Here is a 12617-nt window from a genome sequence, read left to right as displayed (position 1 = left end):
TAGATCTAAAGTGAAGTTGGAGGAAACTCGTTTGGCAGATTAGTTATTTCAGCTGCTGTGGACAACTTCAAGGATGTTGGATAGTGGGCGAATTGTTGATTTCCTATTATTGATAACAATGTTATAAATTTTCGCGAGTTCCTAATTTCTGCGACTCAGTGCGTTTTCTGATAACTTCAGAATGCATTCTCTTGGCTGTGACTAGTTTTATTTATTATTTTATTTTTATTTATTATTTCTAGCATCTACAATTTTTTGCCAATTTGTACTGGATAAGTTTACGGAATACACCCTACCTTTGAACGATGACAGCTGCACAAGTAGAGATGAACCATTGTGGAGAGTGGGGTTTGCTAAAGAATTTCCGTGTGGGAACATGTGCTTTAACTACTGATTTGAACTATTCGGCGGCATCATTTGTACACAGTTCCGCGGGAAGAGAATAGATACTACTCCATGGAGCGTCTTTGGTGTAGTCATTGATGGCTTCACAGTCAGTCTTCGTGGAGTACCTTATCGTTTTGAGTAATGGCTCTTCAACGAGGTCGAGAGTTTAGAGTGATTTCTACTATTTTTCAACGTGATTGGCATATATATTTTTAATATTCTATATGTATATATAGAAAGAAAAAGATAGAGTTTGTATTCCTGTTTACTTATGTCAAAATGACTCTTCAAACGCAAGAAAGCACACCAAATGAAAGCGATTACTTTTGAACCAACTGTTCTCGTCTGTGACTAGTGTTCGTTGCTCCTTCTCTTATGTCTTTATCATTATTTCTTTAGCGCGACCTTTAAACGGAATGTTTCTGCCAGAATCATTCTTATCTTCTTTTTATCGATCTGTAACTTTTTCAAGAATATTTTTATTCATTTTTTTTTCTTTTTTGTTCTTTCGATCCATTCACTTCATTGAGAAGTAGCGGTTCTTCAGTGGTTAACGACACGGATTGAGCACCTGAGTATTCCAAGTTCGAATCCAGTTCGTTCCACAAAAATCACTTTCACTTAGGGTGTTGGTAACCTTCACGTTGTCCCTCCCGTAATCCCTGGTGTCTTTCTAGAAATAATTCTGACTAAGAAAAATATCGGGGAAACCAATGCCAACAATACATTCTTCGGATTCAGACGATGATGATGATGATGATGATCCACTTTTTTACGTTAAGCAGTGAAAAAAGAAATAAACTCATTTAGGAATTTTGATTATTTCGACCACTATTTTAATACTATTTTCACATCGTTTCGGTCGGTGTATCTTCGATATTCTTCAGGCGAATAATTTTAATTCGAGAATCCTTATGTCAAACTTAGAAGACTGAACGGAATTTCGAAGTAAAGCATTTATATAACAGACTCCACATCTAAAGAGAGTTAATATCGATAGCACATGCTTGATTTATACGAATTATAGTCATCGGCTACCAGTAGCGATTTCATGTTACCACCTGTATGGCTAGTTCTTTTATAAAAGGGAGTCTTTTGCTTTCTAATATCTGCTGGATGTGATATATTTCATCTTTCATTTCACGATATAAGCAAGCAATGAATGCTAAAAACTGTTCAAGTGCCCTCCTGGTGCATATTGCGTGACCAAATGCAGAATCATACCAAGAACCTATTTCCTGTCTCTGCATAATAACCAGAAAATGGATAACACTTTAATGCATGGATGATGCAAAGCTGTTTCTGCTGTACATGATAGGTGTAATAGCGTACAGCAGATTTTACCCAAAGGGCCCATCCCCACCGTGATCAATCCAGTCAAATAGAACTGACCAAATTGAAAGACCTGAAACACATGGTCAATGACGATAGCATACTTTATGCTAAGAAAATGGAAAATGGAAAATAGGGGATGCTAGATAAATAATGTTTCTAAAAATTGTTTATTCCATGCAACTGTCAAAACTCTCTCTCTCTCTCTCTCTTTCTCTTTCTCTCTCTCTCTCTCTCTCTCTCTCTCTATATATATATATATATATATATAGAGAGAGAGTTTTGACATACAGTTCCGCGGGAAGAGAATAGATACTACTCCATTGAGCGTCTTTGGTGTAGTCATTGATGGCTTCACAGTCAGCCTTCGTGGAGTACCTTATCGTTTTGAGTAATGGCTCTTCAACGAGGTCGAGAGTTTAGTGTATATATATATATATATATATATATATATATATATATATATATATATATATATATATATATATATATATATATATACGGCAACTGGCTCAGTGAAATAATACATCGGTTGAGCTTTATTATTATTATTATTATTATTATTATTATTATTATTATTATTATTATTATTATTATTACTATTATTATTATTATTATTATTATTATTATACGCTGTGCGTACCCGGCGTTGCCAGGAATTTTTTTTAGGGTTTTATGGAAACTGCTCGGGACAAAATATGAAACCACTTCATGTAAGGAGCTAACCAGGACGAAAGATGATTGAAAAGACCAAGGCTGTATGTAGAAGAAAAACAGAGAGCGGGAATAGAGTTCCACAAGCTCGCGGTCCTTGGAAATAAGCTACTGGAATAGGAAGCTGTATTACAATGAGTTATTAAAGCAGCGAATGGATGGAGACAAATATACAGACGAGTCAAACGAGCTGGAATAAAGGAAGCAGGGAATAGATTATACAATTATGAGGAACACATGCCATAATAGTTATGGTAGAAAAGGCTGAGACTAGCAACATCACGTCTGTGAGAGAGAAAAAAAGGTAGGGCCAATCGAATTACAGATACATTTCTGCAATTTATCGAGAACCTTCAAGTGGGACAAAAATTCACCAGCCTAAATATGACAACAGTACTCCATACATGGTCTGATGGCATATTTGTAGAGATAGGAAATAGTCTCGGGTGTGAGGAAGTGTTTGGAGCAATAGAGAGAACCGATTTTACGAGAAACAGAAATAGCAACGGAGTCCATCTCAAGAAATATTTGATGAGAAAGATCAAAAAAGGTTTAGAGTCGATTTTTAGAGTCATCTAACCATAAGAATCTTAAGAAGAAAGGGGCACGCCGGCGATTGAAAGTCAATAGCTGCGTCTTAACAGGATTAAACGAAACAAGTCATTTCTTACCTCAATTAATAACTGAACCCTGATCAACTTCTGGATCAACTGTATATTTCAACTGATCTGAGAAAGATGGGCGAAAAGCAATACCAGAATAAAAAGGGGTGTCATCAGTTTAAATGTTAATTTTCTTAATAATATTCTCTGGAGAGTCATTTATATGATTAGAAAACAATATTGGATCTAGAATAGAACCCTGAGGAACACCGGAATTGATAGGAAAATAAAAGTAAGACTGTCCATCAAGAGTTACTCACAAGCTTCGAGCAGAAAGAAAAAACTAACAATGTTAAATTTACCAGCAATACCATAACTTCGAAGTTTATGCAGTTATTGTTGTTTTTAATTATCAAATTTTAATATAATTTTTAAAGTGTAATTTAATTATTACGGGATCGTTTAGTCATGAAATTTTTAATTGAACCATTTTTTATAAAACTATATATTTTTAAATTGATTGGTTCATTTTTTTAGTCATAATTATTGGAAGTAAAAATTGTAATTATCTCTATTTATAAAAGTATTGGAAGTAAACAATTTACAAAACAATTTGTGAATACGAGAATCAAGCTAAAAATTTTACATCTAAAAATAATTTTCTATTCGACACTTTAAATACTCCCTTTCACATTTCTAAGTGTTTTTAGTAGTAGTAAAAGATTAAAATATATGACTAATTTAAGAAGAAATTAAAAAGCATGAGGATTAATTGAATTTCGTTATTAAATAAATTGTTGGTGGAATTTTTTAATGAAATTTCCTTGTATTTAAGCTATTGCATTTCGATTTATAGCAAATAAATAATGAAAAAGAAAACAATTTTATGCCAAAGTTGCGTGAAAAAGATACAAACATACAAACACAGTTGAAATTGTTTCGTAATTTCATTAGTATAGAGATTGTTTTGCGTCTCTGTGTAGATGTTGCGGGGTAGCATACCTCCACAACCGAAAATGATGAATAATGACTGCTTTGTTATTTTTTAATATAACATAATAATGACTACTTTGTTGTTGTTTAATATAACATAATAATGACTACTTTGTTGTTGTTTAATATAAAATAATTATGACTACTTTGTTATTGTTTAATATAACATAATAACGACTACTTTGTTATTGTTTAATATAACATAATAATGACTACTTTGTTATTGTTTAATATAAAATAATAATGACTACTTTGTTATTGTTTAATATAACATAATAATGACTACTTTGTTGTTGTTTAATATAACATAATAATGACTACTTTGTTGTTGTTTAATATAACATAATAATGACTACTTTGTTGTTGTTTAATATAACATAATAATGACTACTTTGTTATTGTTTAATATAACATAATAATGACTACTTTGTTATTGTTTAATATAACATAATAATGACTACTTTGTTGTTGTTTAATATAACATAATAATGACTACTTTGTTATTGTTTGATATAACATAATAATGACTACTTTGTTATTGTTTAATATAACATAATAATGACTACTTTGTTATTGTTTAATATAACATAATAATGACTACTTTGTTGTTGTTTAATATAAAATAATAATGACTACTTTGTTGTTGTTTAATATAACATAATAATGACTACTTTGTTGTTTTTTAATATAGCATAATAATGACTACTTTGTTGTTGTTTAATATAACATAATAATGACTACTTTGTTGTTGTTTAATATAAAATAATAATGACTACTTTGTTGTTGTTTAATATAACATAATAATGACTACTTTGTTATTGTTTAATATAACATAATAATGACTACTTTGTTATTGTTTAATATAACATAATAATGACTACTTTGTTATTGTTTAATATAACATAATAAATTATTAAAGCATTAAACAACAACAAACAGAAAATTTTTAAACTAATCGAAGAATCAGGCGACCACTTTTGTCGATTGCTACTTTTTCGAGACGTTAACAAAAATCCTGGTAAACTAATGTCATGGATGCTCTTTTTTATTTGCATTAAAATAAAAGAGCATTATTAGTATTATTATCTTTATTAGTATCACTAGTAGTAGTAGTAGTAGTAGTAGTAGTAGTAGTAGTAGTAGTAGTAGTAGTAGTACAAACGACTACGCAATGTGCTTATTTTTTTCTGTAACATAATTTCTGTAAAAGAACAAAGTTTGTCGTAAAATGTTGTAATTTTCGTCAAATAAAAAGCAAATTGTAACTTAATTGTATGCATAAAAATGATAGAAATTAATGCCATTTCCGTATGCACTTCACTAAATCTAATTATATAACTAAATCTAACTATATAACTAAATCTAACTATATAACTAAAGAACGTAAATAATATATTATTATACTAAAGTTTATTTTATCAACGTAATCTCGCAAAATACATGTCAAAATGTTCGACAGATTTTAAATATACTTATGTTTAAAAACCTTCCGTTTTAATTCGTCTAATTGACTATAATTTGCAAATTAAGTGCTTTCGGTTGACTAACATTTACTAGACCACAGGCCGCCCCACCTCCCACAATATTGTTTCATTGATTCAAACAAGAAGAGTTCAACGCCGACTCATTTACAGTTCTATTTTATTACTCTAAGATTTATTCATGAAATTATCTTTAGTATGAATTAAAATATAACCAGTGAATTTGAAATCCATAATAATTGTAATTTATCAGCAGGAAAATATTAAAAACTTTATCTTATATATTTAGATGATATGAATAAATATATTTGTTTTATATATTTAGATCATATATTAAATGATATATTAGATGATATGTTAGATATTTAGATGATAATAATAAAGTGTGTCTCTGAGGGACTAAAATTCCAGAAAATAAAGCAAACTAAGCTAAAATCTTTAAAACTAAGGATGACAGTGGTTACTTTGATTATTTACAGACGCGTAATCGCCATTATAATAAGAGAATCTAATCATTTTCCGGTAATTAGTCCCTGTGTCTCCCCCCCCCTTTCTCTCTCTTTCTTTCTTTCTTTCTTTCTTTCTCTGTCTTTATTTCTCTCTTTCTTTCTTTATCTCCCTCTTTCTTTCTCTCTCTCTTTCTCTCTCTTTCTCTCTCTTTCTCTCTCTCTCTTTCTCTCTCAAAGAACCTGTGTTCATCCTGATTTATTGATCGTTGTTTCGGTGAGTTTCTTGTTGAAGAATTTACCAAGTAGAAAACTGTTTTCCTTGGCAATTTTTACTCGGCAAAATTGCGTGGTTATTTTTAAGTGAGTTTTATTTTGTTTCGTTTTATTTGCTTTCTTCCTTTTCTTTTTGTAGGGCATCTTATATTGGAGCTGCGAGTCACATCTGCAATCAGGTTTTGCTTTCTTCTTTGACAGTTTATTTACTTGCTTCGTTTTTATGAGACGCAGTTCTAATAAACGAAAATAATTCGTAACAGTAGACGAGCGAAATTGCTCACACACACACGCACACACACACATACAAACACACACACACATACATATATATATATATATATATATATATATATATATATATATATATGTATATATGTATATATGACTGTGTGGTGTTTGTGAAAAAGAACCTCAGCAAAGTGCCCAATTATAAAGACGAATTCAATATAAGAGCATATTTATTTTACAATTTTACAGGTCCAAAAAAAATTGGTACCGTCGGTTTCAAATCCATTTTAAAGAGACCAGTTTATGGGCGAAAAAAATATAGAATTCTCTTCACCCTCTGTTTATGGCTGGTCTCGCCGGAAATGGTGACCGTACGTTGTTTTTAAGGAAAGCAATTAATTTATTAATTCATTTATTTATTTATTTTATTGGTTATGCGTAGTGAGTGCTTAAAGGTGTGTATACACAAGGGATAAGCTTCCTAATAAAACTGGAAAAACAAAACGGCAGACACAAAACGTACATAGGAAATTTTAACATCCAAATTCAAGATACAATTTTCACCAGTAAAGTAGTAATTAGAACTTAGTAATAGATAAAACAAATACGCATATGGATAAAACAAATAAACATATAGATAAAATAAATAAACATATAGATAAAATAAATAAACATATAGATAAAATAAATAAACATATAGATAAAACAAATAAACATATAGATAAAACAAATAAACATATAGATAAAACAAATAAACATATAGATAAAATAAATAAACATATAGATAAAATAAATAAACATATAGATAAAATAAATAAACATATAGATAAAACAAATAAACATATAGATAAAACAAATAAACATATAGATAAAATAAATAAACATATAGATAAAACAAATAAACATATAGATAAAACAAATAATCATATAGATAAAAAAAATAAACATATAGATAAAATAAATAAACATATAGATAAAAGAAATAAACATATAGATAAAATAAATAAAAATATAGATAAAATAAATACACATATAGATAAAACAAATACACATATAGATAAAACAAATAAACATATAGATAAAACAAATAAACATATAGATAAAACAAATAAACATATAGATAAAATAAATAAACATATAGATAAAACAAATAAACATATAGATAAAAAAAATAAACATATAGATAAAACAAATAAACATATAGATAAAATAAATAAACATATAGATAAAATAAATAAACATATAGATAAAACAAATAAACATATAGATAAAACAAATAAACATAAAGATAAAACAAATAAACATATAGATAAAACAAATAAACATATAGATAAAACAAATAAACATATAGATAAAATAAATACGCATATAGATAAAACAAATAAACATATAGATAAAACAAATAATCATAAAGATAAAATAAATAAACATATAGATAAAACAAATAATCATATATATAAAACAAATAAACATATAGATAAAACAAATAAACATATAGATAAAACAAATAAACATAAAGATAAAACAAATAAACATAAAGATAAAATAAATAAACATATAGATAAAACAAATAAACATATAGATAAAACAAATAAACATATAGATAAAATAAATAAACATATAGATAAAACAAATAAACATATAGATAAAACAAATAAACATATAGATAAAACAAATAAGTATATAGATAAAACAAATAAACATATAGATAAAACAAATAAACATATAGATAAAATAAATAAACATATAGATAAAACAAATAAACATATAGATAAAACAAATAAACATATAGATAAAACAAATGAACATATGGATAAAACAAATAAACATATAGATAAAACAAATAAGTATATAGATAAAACAAATAAGCATATAGATAAAACAAATAAACATATAGATAAAACAAATAATCATATAGATTAAACAAATAAACATACAGATAAAACAAATAAACATATAGATAAAACAAATAAGCATATAGATAAAACCAATAAACATATGGATAAAACAAATAAACATATAGATAAAACAAATAAACATATAGATAAAATAAATACGCATATAGATAAAACAAATAAACATATAGATAAAACAAATAAACATATAGATAAAACAAATAGACATATAGATAAAACAAATAATCATATAGATAAAACAAATAAGCATATATATAAAACAAATAAGTATATAGATAAAACAAATAAACATATAGATAAAACAAATAAACATATAGATAAAACAAATAATCATATAGATAAAACAAATAAACATATAGATAAAACAAATAAACATATAGATAAAACAAATAAGTATATAGATAATACAAATAAACATATAGATAAAACAAATAAACATATAGATAATACAAATAAACATATAGATAAAACAAATAAACGTATACATAATACAAATAAACATATAGATAAAACAAATAAACATATAGATAAAACAAATTAACGTATAGATGAAAAAAATAAACAGGTAAACGAGTATAGTTTATGACCTAAATAAAAAATAAATAAAATGTAAGTTTTAAGTCACATAATTTAAATTCACTAAGAATTTCACTGTAAGTAGTTAGAAAATTTTTGTATCATTCGTGTTCATACTTATAAATACAAATTAAAAGTTATATATCTTATAATAGATTTAAAATCTATATATGTTAAGTATGTTTATAATATAAAATCTTTCAAAGAAAAATTACAAATTTTTTATTTTGAAATTTTTAAAATCTAAAAATAGAATGTACTTTTATAATAAAACTATTAATAGACTTCTTTCAAAAAGCTTTATTAGTAAACTTTAAAAACAATTCAATATCTCTATATAAATAAAATGAACTCATTTTTTCCCGTGTGAGTTTGACCTTTATAGGATTAAACATCACGAGATTACATTCAATCTGAGGATCAGAGGTGTGCTATAGGCCTACTACCCTTACAGTTCCTGGATATTCGTACATTTCTATATTTTTTCGGTGAAAGTTCACTGCCACAATCGGTTAGAATCAATGGAAGTGGTAAAATCTTTTCTGTTTATTCGATTCATACTCCGGCCGCGACCACTTAACACCGCTGCGTATACATCCACAGGGGAATATACAAGGAAGACCGGTTTGAGTTCTTAGTTGCTTAAAAAATATGGATTGGCATTTATCCGTCAGGTGAAACGCGACTTTACATTCCAGTTATTCTATGGGTTACTTGTGCTATTTTATAAATTTCTTCTTCCTTTTTTCTTCCCTTTATATTTTTTCTCTTTTTGTAGGGGATGGGGTGCGATTCGAAGGATTACTTAAACGAAACGAACTAATATTGGATTCCAGTTTATGCAAAAAACTTTAACAGTCAGCCGTCAGCGTTCTCCGAATCTTGCACCAATTAGTCGCTTTCATATTTTATTTACTGTCTTTATACTTCTATTATGTTTGCACTAATTTCATACGTGATACTAGGAGGGAGCTGACTTCCTATTTTCGGATTTGTAACATTATTCATTATTTATTTCTATACATTGCATTTCTGAGAGTTTCATTAGTACAATTACTATTACGCTATCGATATTGGAATCAGACGACATTCAAATTGGTTAACAGACACAGCAAAGAAAACAATACACAAAAAAAGAAACGAAAATAAACCAAGACAAGGCAACATTAAAAAAAAAAAAAAACACGGTCAGTTTTCTGGTTTTATTTATTCATTTTTTCTTTTTCATTGAAACAAAGAAAAATAAATAAATAAAATCTAATAAATATATTTTCATTATACACGGTAAGTTTTATTTTTTGGAATTTTGTTTTTCCATTTACAAAAAAAAAAGATTTAAATAAACATATTTGCATTTAGTTAGTTTTGTTTTTTATTCCTTTCAATTTTACGCCTTATATATTAGCTAAACCAGATCGGGGGGGGGGGACATCTATAAATATAAAAGCTAAAGGTGTGTGTGTGTGTGTGTGTGTGTGTGTTTCCGGCCCCCTCCTGCTACTACGACAATGACGGTTTATTTGACCTAGAAAACGTTCACGTTAGTTTCAAAGGTCCGTATTCAACTGTGTAACTCTTTGGCGTAGAGGTAACGTGTCAGGCAATTTTAATCCGCCTTAGACTCCATGCTTTGGGTTCGAGCCTGTCTTTCTACCTAATTTTTTTTTTTTTTTACATTTGTTCGCGGTTTTGCTTTGTTTTGGTTTTTCCAATTTTTTATAACATCGTGTTTTTTTATAATATTAAAACATACACACCTTAAAACATCCGGGCAACGCCGGGTACCCCCGCGAATATTGCATATAATAAAAATATATAAGAATTTTTATATGGGCATAATATATTTAGGTATGGGCATGCGTATACACACAAATATATTTGTACGAAAAGTATACGTGTGTGCGCGTGGGAAAATATATATAAAAATAAAAATTGAAATGAAATAAATGTATATACGGAGTATATTTATTTAGATTTCAAAATAAATAAATAATAAAAAAGATTTTAAAATAAAATTGTTAAATGGATTAATTTTAAAAATAAAACATGATTTTTTTTTCTCAAAAAACACCCTTTAACATGGATGGGGAAAAAATCCAAAATAAAATAATATTATGCATAAGTGTATGCATGTATACATTCGAATAAACTTTAAAAAATATACTGCGTTAAACTAATGACGGTTTACAACGAATTATCAGAATTTTAGAAAATATGAAAATTCAAGGGTAATCTCCCTTCAAAAAAACAAGATTTTTAATTCGCATAAAAGAAATCGTTAAATTATAATCTATATTCCTATAAATTTGAGTGTTTTGTGTATTGATATTCATATAAAAAACATTTTTTTCAATTTATTTAAAAAGAAAATACAACTTTGTTATATATGGGTCGTGGAATTGCATTCAACTGCAAAAGATCTAGCTAATTTGCATATTCTTTTAAACATTCATTTTAATTAATTCCTTATTAGGTGTTTTGGTTTTCTTATGGGATGATCATCTTTAGTTTACTATTACGTGTAATTATATTCATGCAGGTATTCTACATGATTTATACTTGCATAATATTTGCGTGAAAAGTTATAGTAAACAAAAGCTCGTTCTATATATATTTATGTATTTATGTATGCTTATATATATTTGCTTTTAAAATTTTGCCTACCAAACTCCTCTGTCAATATTTGGTCTACAGAGATGAAACTTAATATATAGAGTATTTGAACCCATGCGAAACTTAATATTTGGGTTTTAGCCGGAGAAAATCGGTGCAAAAGTGTGAAAATTTTAAAAATGGAATTTGCAATGTGAAGGTAGAACGAGGGCATTACGAATATGCAGGCGTAACGTAATAGCTATTGTTTCATGTTTTAATTTTTAGCCTTGCAGCAAACATGTCTTCATAGCTCAGACATTAACGTCAAAGGAAAAAGTAAATCGTAAGCTAAACGTTTTGGTTTCGATTCTCGGTGGTGGCGCACGAGTCATTTTTTTTTTTAACTTTTCAAACCATTACGATATATTGGGTCCAATATAATACAATCGTTAACACGAAATCTGTATCAATCAAAATATCATACTTGAGAGTATTTGACGACTGGGCAATGTCAGGCGGTCTGCTAGTCAACGAAAAATATGATTCGTCTGGATGTTAGAAAAAAGACATTCGTTTACTCGCTAACTTATATATGAAGGAATGGATCTATATTTATTTATAAACATATAAATACACATTGTAGAGGATTATTTCTTTCTAAACTTCACAGCCTAGCTTTTTATATATTGTTTAAATCTAAATTTATATGATTAATTTATATTTTATATTTGTACTAGCCTGGGTGCCCGGCGTTGCCCGGGTGTTTGTAGGTGTATGTTAAGCAAAAAAAAAACTTTTAGTAGCCAGGCAGGCTCGAACCTGTGACTCGAAGGCGGAAAAGAAAGTGGAGGTTTGTGTAAGGGTGTTGGTTGAGGAAAATAAAGGAAAATTGCGAGCGCAAAAAGTGGTAGCAGGCTCGAACCCGTACCGTGAGAGAGAAAAAGAAAGTTTTTTAAAAAAAAACGTGACGCGTTAGCTGTTGCGCCCAAAACCGGAAGTGACGTAGGTTTAAATTAAGGCTATACAATCAAATAGAGGTGATGACTTTCGCAAAAGTCGACGAAAAAG

This window comes from Euprymna scolopes, chromosome 3 (assembly GCF_053919585.1).
Source record: "Euprymna scolopes isolate OS-2025 chromosome 3, ASM5391958v1, whole genome shotgun sequence".
Classification (NCBI taxonomy): domain Eukaryota; kingdom Metazoa; phylum Mollusca; class Cephalopoda; order Sepiida; family Sepiolidae; genus Euprymna; species Euprymna scolopes.
This window is presented reverse-complemented; position numbering follows the sequence as displayed.